Source organism: Thunnus maccoyii, chromosome 21 (genome assembly GCF_910596095.1).
Source record: "Thunnus maccoyii chromosome 21, fThuMac1.1, whole genome shotgun sequence".
In the NCBI taxonomy this organism is placed as follows: Eukaryota; Metazoa; Chordata; class Actinopteri; order Scombriformes; family Scombridae; genus Thunnus; species Thunnus maccoyii.
The window spans coordinates 16,444,636-16,455,939 of NC_056553.1; positions in this window are offsets into that span (position 1 = coordinate 16,444,636).

Sequence of the window (11,304 nt, forward strand, 5' to 3'; positions counted from 1 at the left end):
TTGTTGCGTGTAGGTGGGCTGTGTTTTGCACCATACGAGGTGATATTAAACAGTAATAAGGGTGCATGAATACTGCCCTTATTTATACACTAAGCAGCATGGAATCAAAGCAAAGTATGCCCAAATACCTCTCTCTGAAAATGCCTTCGCTACAGTTGTTTTTCACCATGTGACATGCAGGCCAAAGAGTCTGCAGGCTTTCAGTCTAACCAAACAAGCAGCTGATTTTGCTTCTTACTCCCAATTTTTCGGTCAAAGTTGTGTTTTTCAGTCAAATAAGATGGTGTAATGTTTCATTCAGACAACCTTCACACTCAAAGTGACCCACTGCTTATGAGCATTTAGTAGCAGACCCAACAGCCTGTATTTAACAGGATTGGACAAACTGGCTAATGCAGGAGTCCATCCTGTGACCTTCAGTTAGCATTTCATGTTTTAGTTAAGCTCTGTGAGTTAGAAAAATGCTAACGTCAGCATGCTATTATGCTCATGGTGACAATACTAACATGTCGATGTTTAGCAGGTACAATGTTTACATCATGTTCACCATCATAGTTAAGCATGTTAGCATGCTAACATTTGCAAATTAGTAAAGCTGAGGCTGTTAGGAAAACCATAAATTTTGCAGGTATTTAGTCATACAGCAAAGTAATGGATAACTGATATTTTGACATGATGGTGCCAGATTTAGGAGGGAAACACAAATGTCTGTGCCAAGTATCATAATAGTTGTCATGATGTCTCACACAAAACCTAATGGTGGATTACCAAAGTCATTAACGTGTGTACCAAATTTCACAGCAATCCGTTCCATAGTTGGTGAGATATTTCAGTCTTGACCAAGATGGTGGACTGACTGACTGACAAACCAACATTGCCACCCACAGAGCTAGCATGGCAAAAAAAGACATATTATATATCAATGTGGGAATTAAACAGAACCCTATATCTTTCATTGGTCTATGGGTGAAGTTTGATTAGTGCTATGTAATTTATTCTTGCAGATAAAAAACAAACAACATGATAACATGTTTCCAGCACAGATACAATGGAGTTAAAAAACTGAAAAATCTAAAACATCATCTTCAAATATTAGATATCTGTTGTCAGGCCCTGAGAATCAAAGAGGAAGGGCTTCTCTCCAGATTGAGCGTTCTCATGTTCAGCAATCAGAGAGAAATCCATCACAGAAGAGGCAGAGGTGGCAATTTCTCCTGTGACAGTCGCATCAATAGTCCATAATGTGATAATGCAGTCACAAGACATGTTGTGTCTTGAGTAATTGGTGACCCTCACTTTTTCTCAACTGGAAAAGCTTGTTCTCTTGCTCTTTCCATCTTCATTGCTCCCTCCACCCACACACAAGACCCAGCAGCTAGATGCAACAAATCCAAGCACATTCTCTGTTGGTTTTTAAATGGCATTTTGGGAAATGTACAAAGTCGATAAAAGACATTGGTTAAGCAGGTTATAAAAAAGAAAATGTATAAATGTATAAAAATGCTTTAGATTATCTTGGGGTGAACTTTTTGCTTCAGCAGAGGCAGCTACTGATAAACATTAGGATGTTGTGGAACTATCAGGGTGAATAAGGGATTTTCTGAGTAAATGAAGTTTAATCAAGTGAAGAAAAAAAGATGTAAATGCACCTGAGGAAGATCAGTAGAATTAGACAATAGCCACTTTTATCTCCAGTTCACACAACTGTTGGGTCTCCCATTTTGAAATTTATCATCAGAAACAAACCAAGTGTAAATAATTTGCCTTTCATAGCGGAGGCAAGGCGTTTCATTTCCAAAACAGCTCCGGATCTAATTATTTTACCCCGAAATTAGAACTGAGCTCACTTTAAAAGGTACAAAGGAATTCACTGTAAGCGTGTAATTAATTTTATATTACTATTTACCTTTACGTCAGTTAATTATGATCTCTATAGACGTGTGCGCTACATACAGACACACACACACTGCCTACACTATGTATAGAGAGACAGCAGTGGTTAAAAAAAAGTGTGAATTTTACACACATGACTTCCTGTCCTAATCAAGGGCTTTCTCAACTCCTATCTGAAAGACACACATGACTGACTCCTTCAGCAGGATACCTACACACCGTGGATGTGTGTGATGAAACAGTGAGTGCATGTGTGTATGTGTGCTCGCAGAAGCTCACCAACCCAGCAGTGGAGTGGTAAAGGATATTAGGCCGCAATTGCAAAAAGATTGCAAAAAGTGACATCCTTAATAGAGAAAGATTACTGTGTGCAACATCACTTTGATTTGAGCTGCATACATTTTCCTCACACAGACAGCCTTCTGGACAGTTCTGCACTGTGAGCTCTCCAGAGTGGCCTTTTTGTATGTGTGTGTGCAAATGCAAATGCACGTTAACATAAATGGATATATTTTTGAAAGCATGAGAGTGAGACACAAATGTCCTTTTTCAGCAATCATTTTTGACTGAGGCATTTGTTACACCTGTCAGCTTTTAGACAATCCACTCAAATTATTTTGTTTTTTCATGTTAGGTTAGAAAAAGCTAATTTGGAAATATAAACTGTCTGCTAATCTACACTCACTGAACATGTAAATAAGTGAGATGAGTTGATTAAAAAGAAAGGACAAAATGAAAAGAGTAATAGTGAGACCTGGCTGATGTTTTAACCACTGTTGGTTCAGCCGTAAACATGTCAACCATGTTATTATTCATATAATGCATGAAATGATACTTAAGTAGCTGTTTTGGCAATTATGAAACTTTTTTACTCCTTGCAGACCTTGCTGCAAGGTGGAAAAACTATATGTGCTATAAATATGTCCACTTTCAGGTGAGGTATATTTGGAAATATTTTGATACCAAAAGAATTTCTGATCATGCAAAAATAATAAATAAACGATTCCCCATAGTCTATTATATCAAATCAAACCATGTTGAAATGATATTCTCATTAAGAGTAAGTCAAAAGTTTGAGCTACTCTCGTAAAGAACCCAATGATTTCAGATTTTCTTTGATGCCCTAAGATAAATACTGTTATCAGTCTTGTGCAGTACACAATGTATAATTTGTCAGTAGCCAGTCCTGTAGGCCAAATCATTTGGTTAATTAGAAAACACTTCCAAAAAGGTTTACCTCTCATTTCCACCTCATTAAAATAACAATCCCCATCATAACAGCTTTCAGTACAGCTGGTGTCAAGTAGACTATCAAATCTGAGATTTTGCCAGGGGAGGAGATGTCAAAATGAAAGTCCCCCGCCTCAGGTCAAAATATTCTCAAATCCCTGTGGTGGACTATCAGTATCAATCAGAAATAAAGTTTGTTAGTGCAGAGCCTGGATTCTGAGCAGGACAAAAGCACCAGGGAGGTCCTTTATTTAGCTAATTCTCCTCTATTTGAGATGTACATATTTCTACAGTGCTTTGATAAGGCCTTGGGGACATGCATGTTTTAATTAGACCTGAGCAGCCTGAGCAGCCTGGTTGAACAGTTCATAGGAAACTTTGAACATTTTTGCTGAAAGCCTCTCTCTCTTTGTGACAGGCAATGTGTAATTAGCGGCATATGTGCATTTGCATATATGCACTCTGTGACATGTTGCATCTTATTTGAATAAGTAGACATGTCTCAATGTGATATCCCTGAAGTGAATACATGAATATGAGCCGCTAATTATACCAGTCTTGCAAATGATCTATTTAAATATTAATTTCTTTTCACTTTGCATTGTTTGCTGGGAGCTTTTTTAGTCAGTGAGCTGTGCGTGTTTGTTTGTGTCAGTTTCACCTAGGCTGCGGTGGGTATTATCCTCTTTGCGTAGTGAGTGTATGTGCATATGTCGTTTTATGTGTGGATGCATGTACTGTGTGGATGCATGTACATGGTCTCCAGCGGAGACAGACAATGTGTGAATTGTCATTTTTACACACGCAATAAAAGCCAATCATTGAGGCCTCTGTGTATGACAAGTTATGGAACAGGAAAATCATCATTTTGCGATTCAAGCTCAAACCATGGACATGCAGCTTTCACCTGACAAACAAGCTGCCATGTTTTCTTGTGGAAACTAAATTATTGTCATGATTATGAGATGTTGCCTTGCTTCTCAAGCTTTTCTCATTATTTTACATTCCTTTTTCTTCCACTTAGCATAAATGAAAATGCACATTTTTGGCATGGTGCAAAAAATGAATTAAGCATTCCCATTGAAAAATTTCAGCATATTTAACATGGTTAGGGATGCTCAACATTCACTGCTATTCAGAATGAATAGCAGTTGATTAGGATTGCCAGTTCGGTCTGATTGACAATGTAAACAGCGTCTAACTTGAGCATTTCAGTAAGTTCAATCACAATACCTGGTCAGCCAATTATATTTTCACTGCACATCACCAAACTACAAAAATGCAGCACTGTGAGGAATTAACTTCAGCTTATATTCACAAATAAGAGACCGCAAAGAGGAATCATGGTCCTTTTTAAGTAAAAAAGAAAAAACAGATCACATAATTCAAAGAAAATTCTTAAATATTATAAAGAATGTTCTCACTCCCATTTGAATCATGGATCTGTAAATACCTGCAGTATATTTCTATATCAAACACAGATTAAGACACTACCTATAAACAGTACGTTTTTAAACATACATATCAGGACAAGTGATTATCAAATGTAATTTTTTTTATAATGACTTCACAGAGGTGATGATAGTTATGACTCAACAGTGCAACAGTACAACACTGGGGCATGTAACTGTCTGAAGCATCACTTTTGGGCACAAGCATGAGTGGTGAGATTCTCTATGAAATTATTGAGTTTGTGACTCATTTTCAAAACTTGTAAAAAAAAAACAACAAAATAATGTAGTGTCTCTGTGATTGAATGTTTGGATGTAGTTTATGCTGAACATTGGTTTTTAACATTTAGCCACAGTGATGATTCAATTACAGTAATACACCTCCATTGCATTCAACTGTTCAAACCAATTCAGTCATATTATAAACACAGTTTTATTATATCATAGAAGTTTATTTTGTGTAGTAGCTCAAATTGATATTTTTTCTCATGTTTCATGTCTTTAAGGTCAAGCCAATAGTGACAAAAACATGGCAAAATGTATGTCAAAGTCTTTTTTTAATCAGGAGTTAAAGGTTGCTTCTTTTTTTTTTACAGGACACTGACAATATGTAATTGCACTCATCTTTTGATTCTCTACAGTGATGTTTGCTGCTAAGTGTGCTGGACAATGAAAAGCCTCTGGACAAAGCAAAGCAAGGCTGATGAACACTACTCAGCCTTAATTGCATGCTAGTTTTGATGTAAGGCAATCATGAGGTCATCTGTTTGAAGTGGATAGATTTGTTTGATCCATCTTTGTGTGGCTTCTGTGCATGTGGGTGTTTGAATGTCTTATCATCAGCTACCTGATGCGATTAAGTCAGGCATAAGGAATCAGGGAGAGCAGAATGTGTTCTTGTGTGTGCATGTGTAAACAGGCGTAAGTGTGTACGCCTACATACACATACTGAGGTTTAATAGAGGTCTGTCTAAGCCTGCTCTGTATGGCTGCGGCAGTCAATCAATCAGCAGCACCAACTACAGGACACTACTGCCTTCAAACTCATTAAAATGAGCATGGTGTAACAGAGAAACATACCCTTCGCAAATTAAGTTGTGTGTCCTAATTGTTTTCGTGTTTGTGGGCCTTTCGACAACTTCAGAAGGCATTTGTTGTTGCTTGATGTATGCTTGCTGCGCCTCAGGCAATGTTTTTTATGACCATTATTATTCAAATGAGCTAGAAATGTGTTTTGAAAGTCCTAAATCACTGAGCATGAATGGCTACCCTTGGCGTTTATAAATGACTTTCCACACAAGCAAACCTCCGCCTGCATGGCTTACTCCACTGAGCTCATTTGGGTATTTGAGTTCTGTCAACAGAATTTGTGTCAGTTGTCCATTGGCATGACAAGTTGCATTAGAAAGTTTGACAAGATTTTTCACTAAGGTTTTGGACTTTTTGAGTGATAAACAGTGTTGTACTGGTAAATAGAAAAACGAGTGAAAAATGGGTTCCAGTTGATGATCAGCAGATGAAAAACTGAATAACATCTAAAAATTTAGATGAAATTTTACTAATGCAGTGGCTTTGTGTGAGTGTAGAATCTATAGAAAAACACTTATGTATACAATATAACTGCAAATTACCTGTTATGCACAAGGTTATAACAACTTGAAACAACTATAACATATGTAATCTATATATTTTACTTTTATTTTGTACGTGCAAGGTTTCGGGCATTCACATTTTTGCACAATACATCAATTCAATAGAGAACTGCAATGTATATGGTGAATGTACAATAGTACATATACTGCTACAACCATTAAACTCACATTACACAGATTAAAAAGCAGCTTGACTAGAATACAGCTCCAGTGGCAGTAAAAGTCAAAACATTTTTTAAAGATTATAACCCTCCTCCATCACAGAAGCTAAAACAGAACTAACTTCTATCTCTGTTGATAAGATTTAGTTTGTAGATATTTTTTCATATCAGCGTAACTGCCCAGAATCAATGTAAAACATTCTGCTTGTACTAAGACAGAAGCTACACACAGAAACGCACACACGCACACAGACAAATGCATATGTACAAGCTCGCACTCCATGTCCAGACACACTCATACACATCCACGTACACACACTCACACAGACGCAGACCACATCTTGATTAGGTTTTCATAAAGTCTGGGACTATGCTGAGTCTGTAATTGACTTTGACAGCAGAAGCCTCCATGTCCTATGGCTATGTTAAACGAACAATTTACATCTTCATTTCAAATTCTACATGGATAAAAAGCTATTAATTACATTAGTCTGCGGAAGAGTCATTCCAGCTGTGTAGAATATGTGTGTGTATCTCCGTCTGTGTGTCTCCCATCCTTACAAATATACACTTTTGCTCATTTGTATATTAATTCTGTCTTGCGGCCAAACAATGCCCAGTAAGTGCTTCTCGGGAGATGAGTTTATGAGTGTGGAAAGGAGTTTTACTCACGTGTATTGCTTTGCAAAGCAAACACACCGGCTACTCCTATACGAATATTTTATGGATGGGGAACATTTATTGCAGTAAATCTTGGCGCTGGTTGTTGAGGCGTTGACCCTTACACTATGTCCTATTCATTGCTTGTAATGCTATTGGTTAGGAGTTTTTAGAATATTTTACTGTGGCTTGTAAAATACAAACGTCATATAAAGTCATTTCAACCGCAACTAGTTTAGAGGCTCAAAGAAACATTTGGAGCAAAAAAGACAGACAGACAGACAGACAGACAGACAGATAGATAGATAGATAGATAGATAGATAGATAGATAGATAGATAGATAGATAGATAGATAGATAGATAGACAAAGATCAGCTCAATCAAAGAGGGATAAAAACACTCATAACTAGAAAGCGGGGAGGAAAGTGTTTTTGCATGACGATCAAGCAACTTTTCTCTCTTAGAGTGCTTCCTGTCAGCTTCAAAGAGCGCTTTAAGAGGCCGGGAAAGTGGCTCTCTGAACAGCAGCGAGAACAGAAGCATCTCAGCCATCATCTCCGAGCCATCTGCGTGATGGGGGGAACAACACAGACCCCTGTGTTTGCTTTGGAGATAGAACGATCAAAGAACAACACTAACCATATAATGAAGGGACAGATGGACCTTACATGAAGTGGAGAGAGAGAGTGAGAGAGAAATACAGTGAAATGGAGAGAGAGAGAGGTGTAGACAAAATCAAACTGTAAATGCAACAATCTTTTTTGAAGAGAGGGAGAGAGAGAGAGAGAGAGAGAGAGAGAGAGAGAGAGAGAGAGAGGTGTGTGCAGGGGGGATATGATGTGGTGAAAAAGTGCGAGCCATCTCGTCGCATGCAGACTGCCTGCGCTGAATGAGAAAGCTAAAAGGTAATTTCACGGATAAAGAGGAGGCCTAATGCATAGAGGTAATGTAGCAGGGGATGGAACAAAGGCAAACTTTCATCTCTTTAAGCTTGGATGGAGAGAGAGTGAGAGAAAGCGAGAGAGAAAGCTTTGATGCTTTGAAAATGATAATAACAATCTCAAAGTCAGCCTCAGAAGAGAATGTGCCCCCCTCACTGTGCCCCATCCCCTTCTCTTCTGCCCCCTACCACTTAATACAACTGCACAATGACTGTCTAGGACAAGGTGGGCTGCGTGTGTGTGTGTGTGTGGAGGTGGGGTGGGGGGGTTGCAAATTGTGACACTTAGGGCCCCCCAAATTACTCATGGAACAAACACAAAGATGATAAGAATAAAGAGACTCATTATAACTGAGATTAGAGGACTTTTGTGGACACATTAAGGGATGCATTTACGTAAAGATGATATTTCACATAGGTGGTATATAATGCTATATTGAAATATAAATGTTGATAACAGATTCATGGATTGCAGCTTCTCATTCTCTTTCAATCTGTCCCTGCTCTATATTAAAATGAAGAACTGAAGCTGTTTTAGTCACAAAGGTTTTTTTTTCTCCTTTTTTTTCAGCTCTGTTGTCTCTACAGAAAAAGAAAGCCCATATTGTTTTCAGAGCTCATATCTCTCTCTTCCTTAATGCACATTGCCAGCGAAAATGATGGGCATTACATCCCATCTGCCTTCAAAATGATGTAGGTGCATGAAATGCGGAGCTATCACTGAAGTGGGAGTACCTATTGTCTTTCAAGTCAAAGAAAGTACAGTGTATAATGGTGCTTAGGCAATTGAAATGGCATGTTCACAATGCACAACAACAATTTACTATAGGTTAATTAAATAAAATCATGCCAGCCTAAAAGAACAATGCAAATCATATGGTTGAAGGTGTATTTTTGAAGTATAAGTAGATACATATTTTTTTGGTATTTTCAGCTCTCCCTGACAGGTTGAATGGGGTTTTTTTTTTCAAACAAATAACAGGATGGTTTTCTTATTTAGGATCTATAAATCAAGCTGTATATTCTGAAAAATTCTGATTGTCTTTTATTGTCTTTAAATTGAACAGATGATGCATTTAACTGCGTCAAACCGCCTGAGTGCTTGAGCTCATGATCTTTGACCCTCTGGTGCTGGGGGATAACCCATTAGCTGACTATGTCCAGCCTTTGTGTGTGTGTGTGTGTGTGTGTGTGTGTGTGTGTGTGTGTGTATGTGTGTGTGTGTGTGTGTGTGTGTGTGTGTGTGTGTGTGCGTGCGTCCATCAACTGGATCACCTCCCCCACTTTTCTTTCATGGACAACACAATTTAACACTCAATCTTCAATTATTCAAACCATTTGCTTCGAATGCAGTCTGACCCACAAATGTTATCACTTCATCTAATGTGAAGATCTTAAGTTTAACTTGCTAAAGGTAGAATATTTATACACTATCATTTACTTAATAAGTGCATAATGTACTTTTTAATTGAACTAATGCACGTGATTTTTAAGATTGTGAGTAGCCATCACTTGATCATACTGCAATTGAATTGTCCATATCATTTCTGCTTTGTTCCATGGTGCGGCTTCCTCCTGTTGATGGAGAGAATTTGAGCTCTGATCACAGAATGATTTCCAGCATGAAATGTCCTTGTGTCTTACCTCATTGGTTATTCTGTCCTGGTTAGCGCCAATTGCACACAGAGAAAAGACCTTTTTTATCCTTCCTCCCTCATTTCGTTTTTCTCTCCTGACCCCTCAGAGTATCACCAGACCTCAAAATTGCATTGAATATATAAATGCTAATGCTAATAACTGCTAGCAGGAGCAGATAATGTCCTTGACTGGTACAAGAAAAGATCCTTTTCTCTTACATGACTCACTGCCTCTGAATAACATTAGGAGAGTTCACATCCCAAGCTCTTATTTCTCTCCTATTCTTTCTCATTCTCTTTTCTTTTTTCTTAATTTACTTGACTCCCCCCTCAACTCTAGCCTTCTTGTAGCAGAAAAAAAAATCCAGCTGAAGTGTAAAATATTAATTCATTTATCTGCACGATAAGATCTTGCTGCCTCGCTCGAAATTCGAATGACATCCATTTGCCATTAAGTCAACGCAACACACAAGCAATGAGGCCTCTGGAGCTTGTCTGTCTTTGCTCACCCCCTCCATATCGTGGCTCCGTTTTTATGCCTCTGGAAGCTTTTCATGGTAGGAATTAAACTATAATACTTGTTTCAGTGGCAGGCATGTTAATGGCTGCAGCAAAGCTGTCATTTAAGAGACACGAGGAAACAGCTGCAGTGAACAAAATGGCCTCTCGTGGAAACACCCAGGATGTCTTTGGGACTTTTTATTGTCTCTCTAAAGATGGAGATCATCCCGATACCAAAATCCCTGCAGTTCTGGAATGAGTGTTCAACTTGTTATTGTGCATTCTGATTGGTCTATGTTTAAGGGTGTCCAGTGGGGTCCAAAAAGCCTCTTAGGCCTTCCCAGTAGGGCCTGTCAGTAACAATAGAGGAATTAAAGGACCCTGCACTGGCAAAAAGCCCCACGACATGAATAAGAAGCCAAATATTCCATTGTTTCATATAGGAACTTGGTTCTCTTTGAAGATGGATGTGAAGAGAGCTGCTTGGCAGAATTTGCCCTTGCCTCAGTTTCTTAAAAATGAATTATTTCTCGTCTGGCAGGCAGCTCTCCGGAGGTGAGAGGCTGCCTCTTAACATGAGCAGGTATCAGTCTTAAAACCGCTCAAAGTAATTGTAGCTTTGAAGTCACACACATCACAGATGGCACAGTCAATATTGCACCAACTTGTCGGGGTACTTTCCTTCCAACTCTGCTATACTTTTGCTCCTTTTTCTTGTGACGAAAAATACATTATTTGTCACAAACTTTTTTATTAAAAGAGGCCAACCATCAATCAATCCTGCAATCACTCATGCAATCACATTAATCATTCCTCTCTGCCTTATTTGCATCATTTGGTATAAGAATGTTCAGACCCCCCAAGTGAAATGTACTTCACAGCTACATCTGGTTCAACATATTCTTTTGACAGCATACTATTCAAATCATGTCAGTAATATTCAGTAAGAGCAATAGTCACTGATAACTGCCATTAGATTTCTCAAAGTTTCAAACAAAGTGACTTTTCAAAGCTATTTTTCTCTTTATTCCATCTATTTTACTGAGGCTGACGATGAGGTTTCTTTGTGAATAAAAGCGAGGAAAAGTAGATGGGGTCTTGCATTGAGCTTAAGCCCAAAGGTTTTCTGTCTGATATTTTAATATATATAAATTATAACCAAATTAATTTTAAAACAT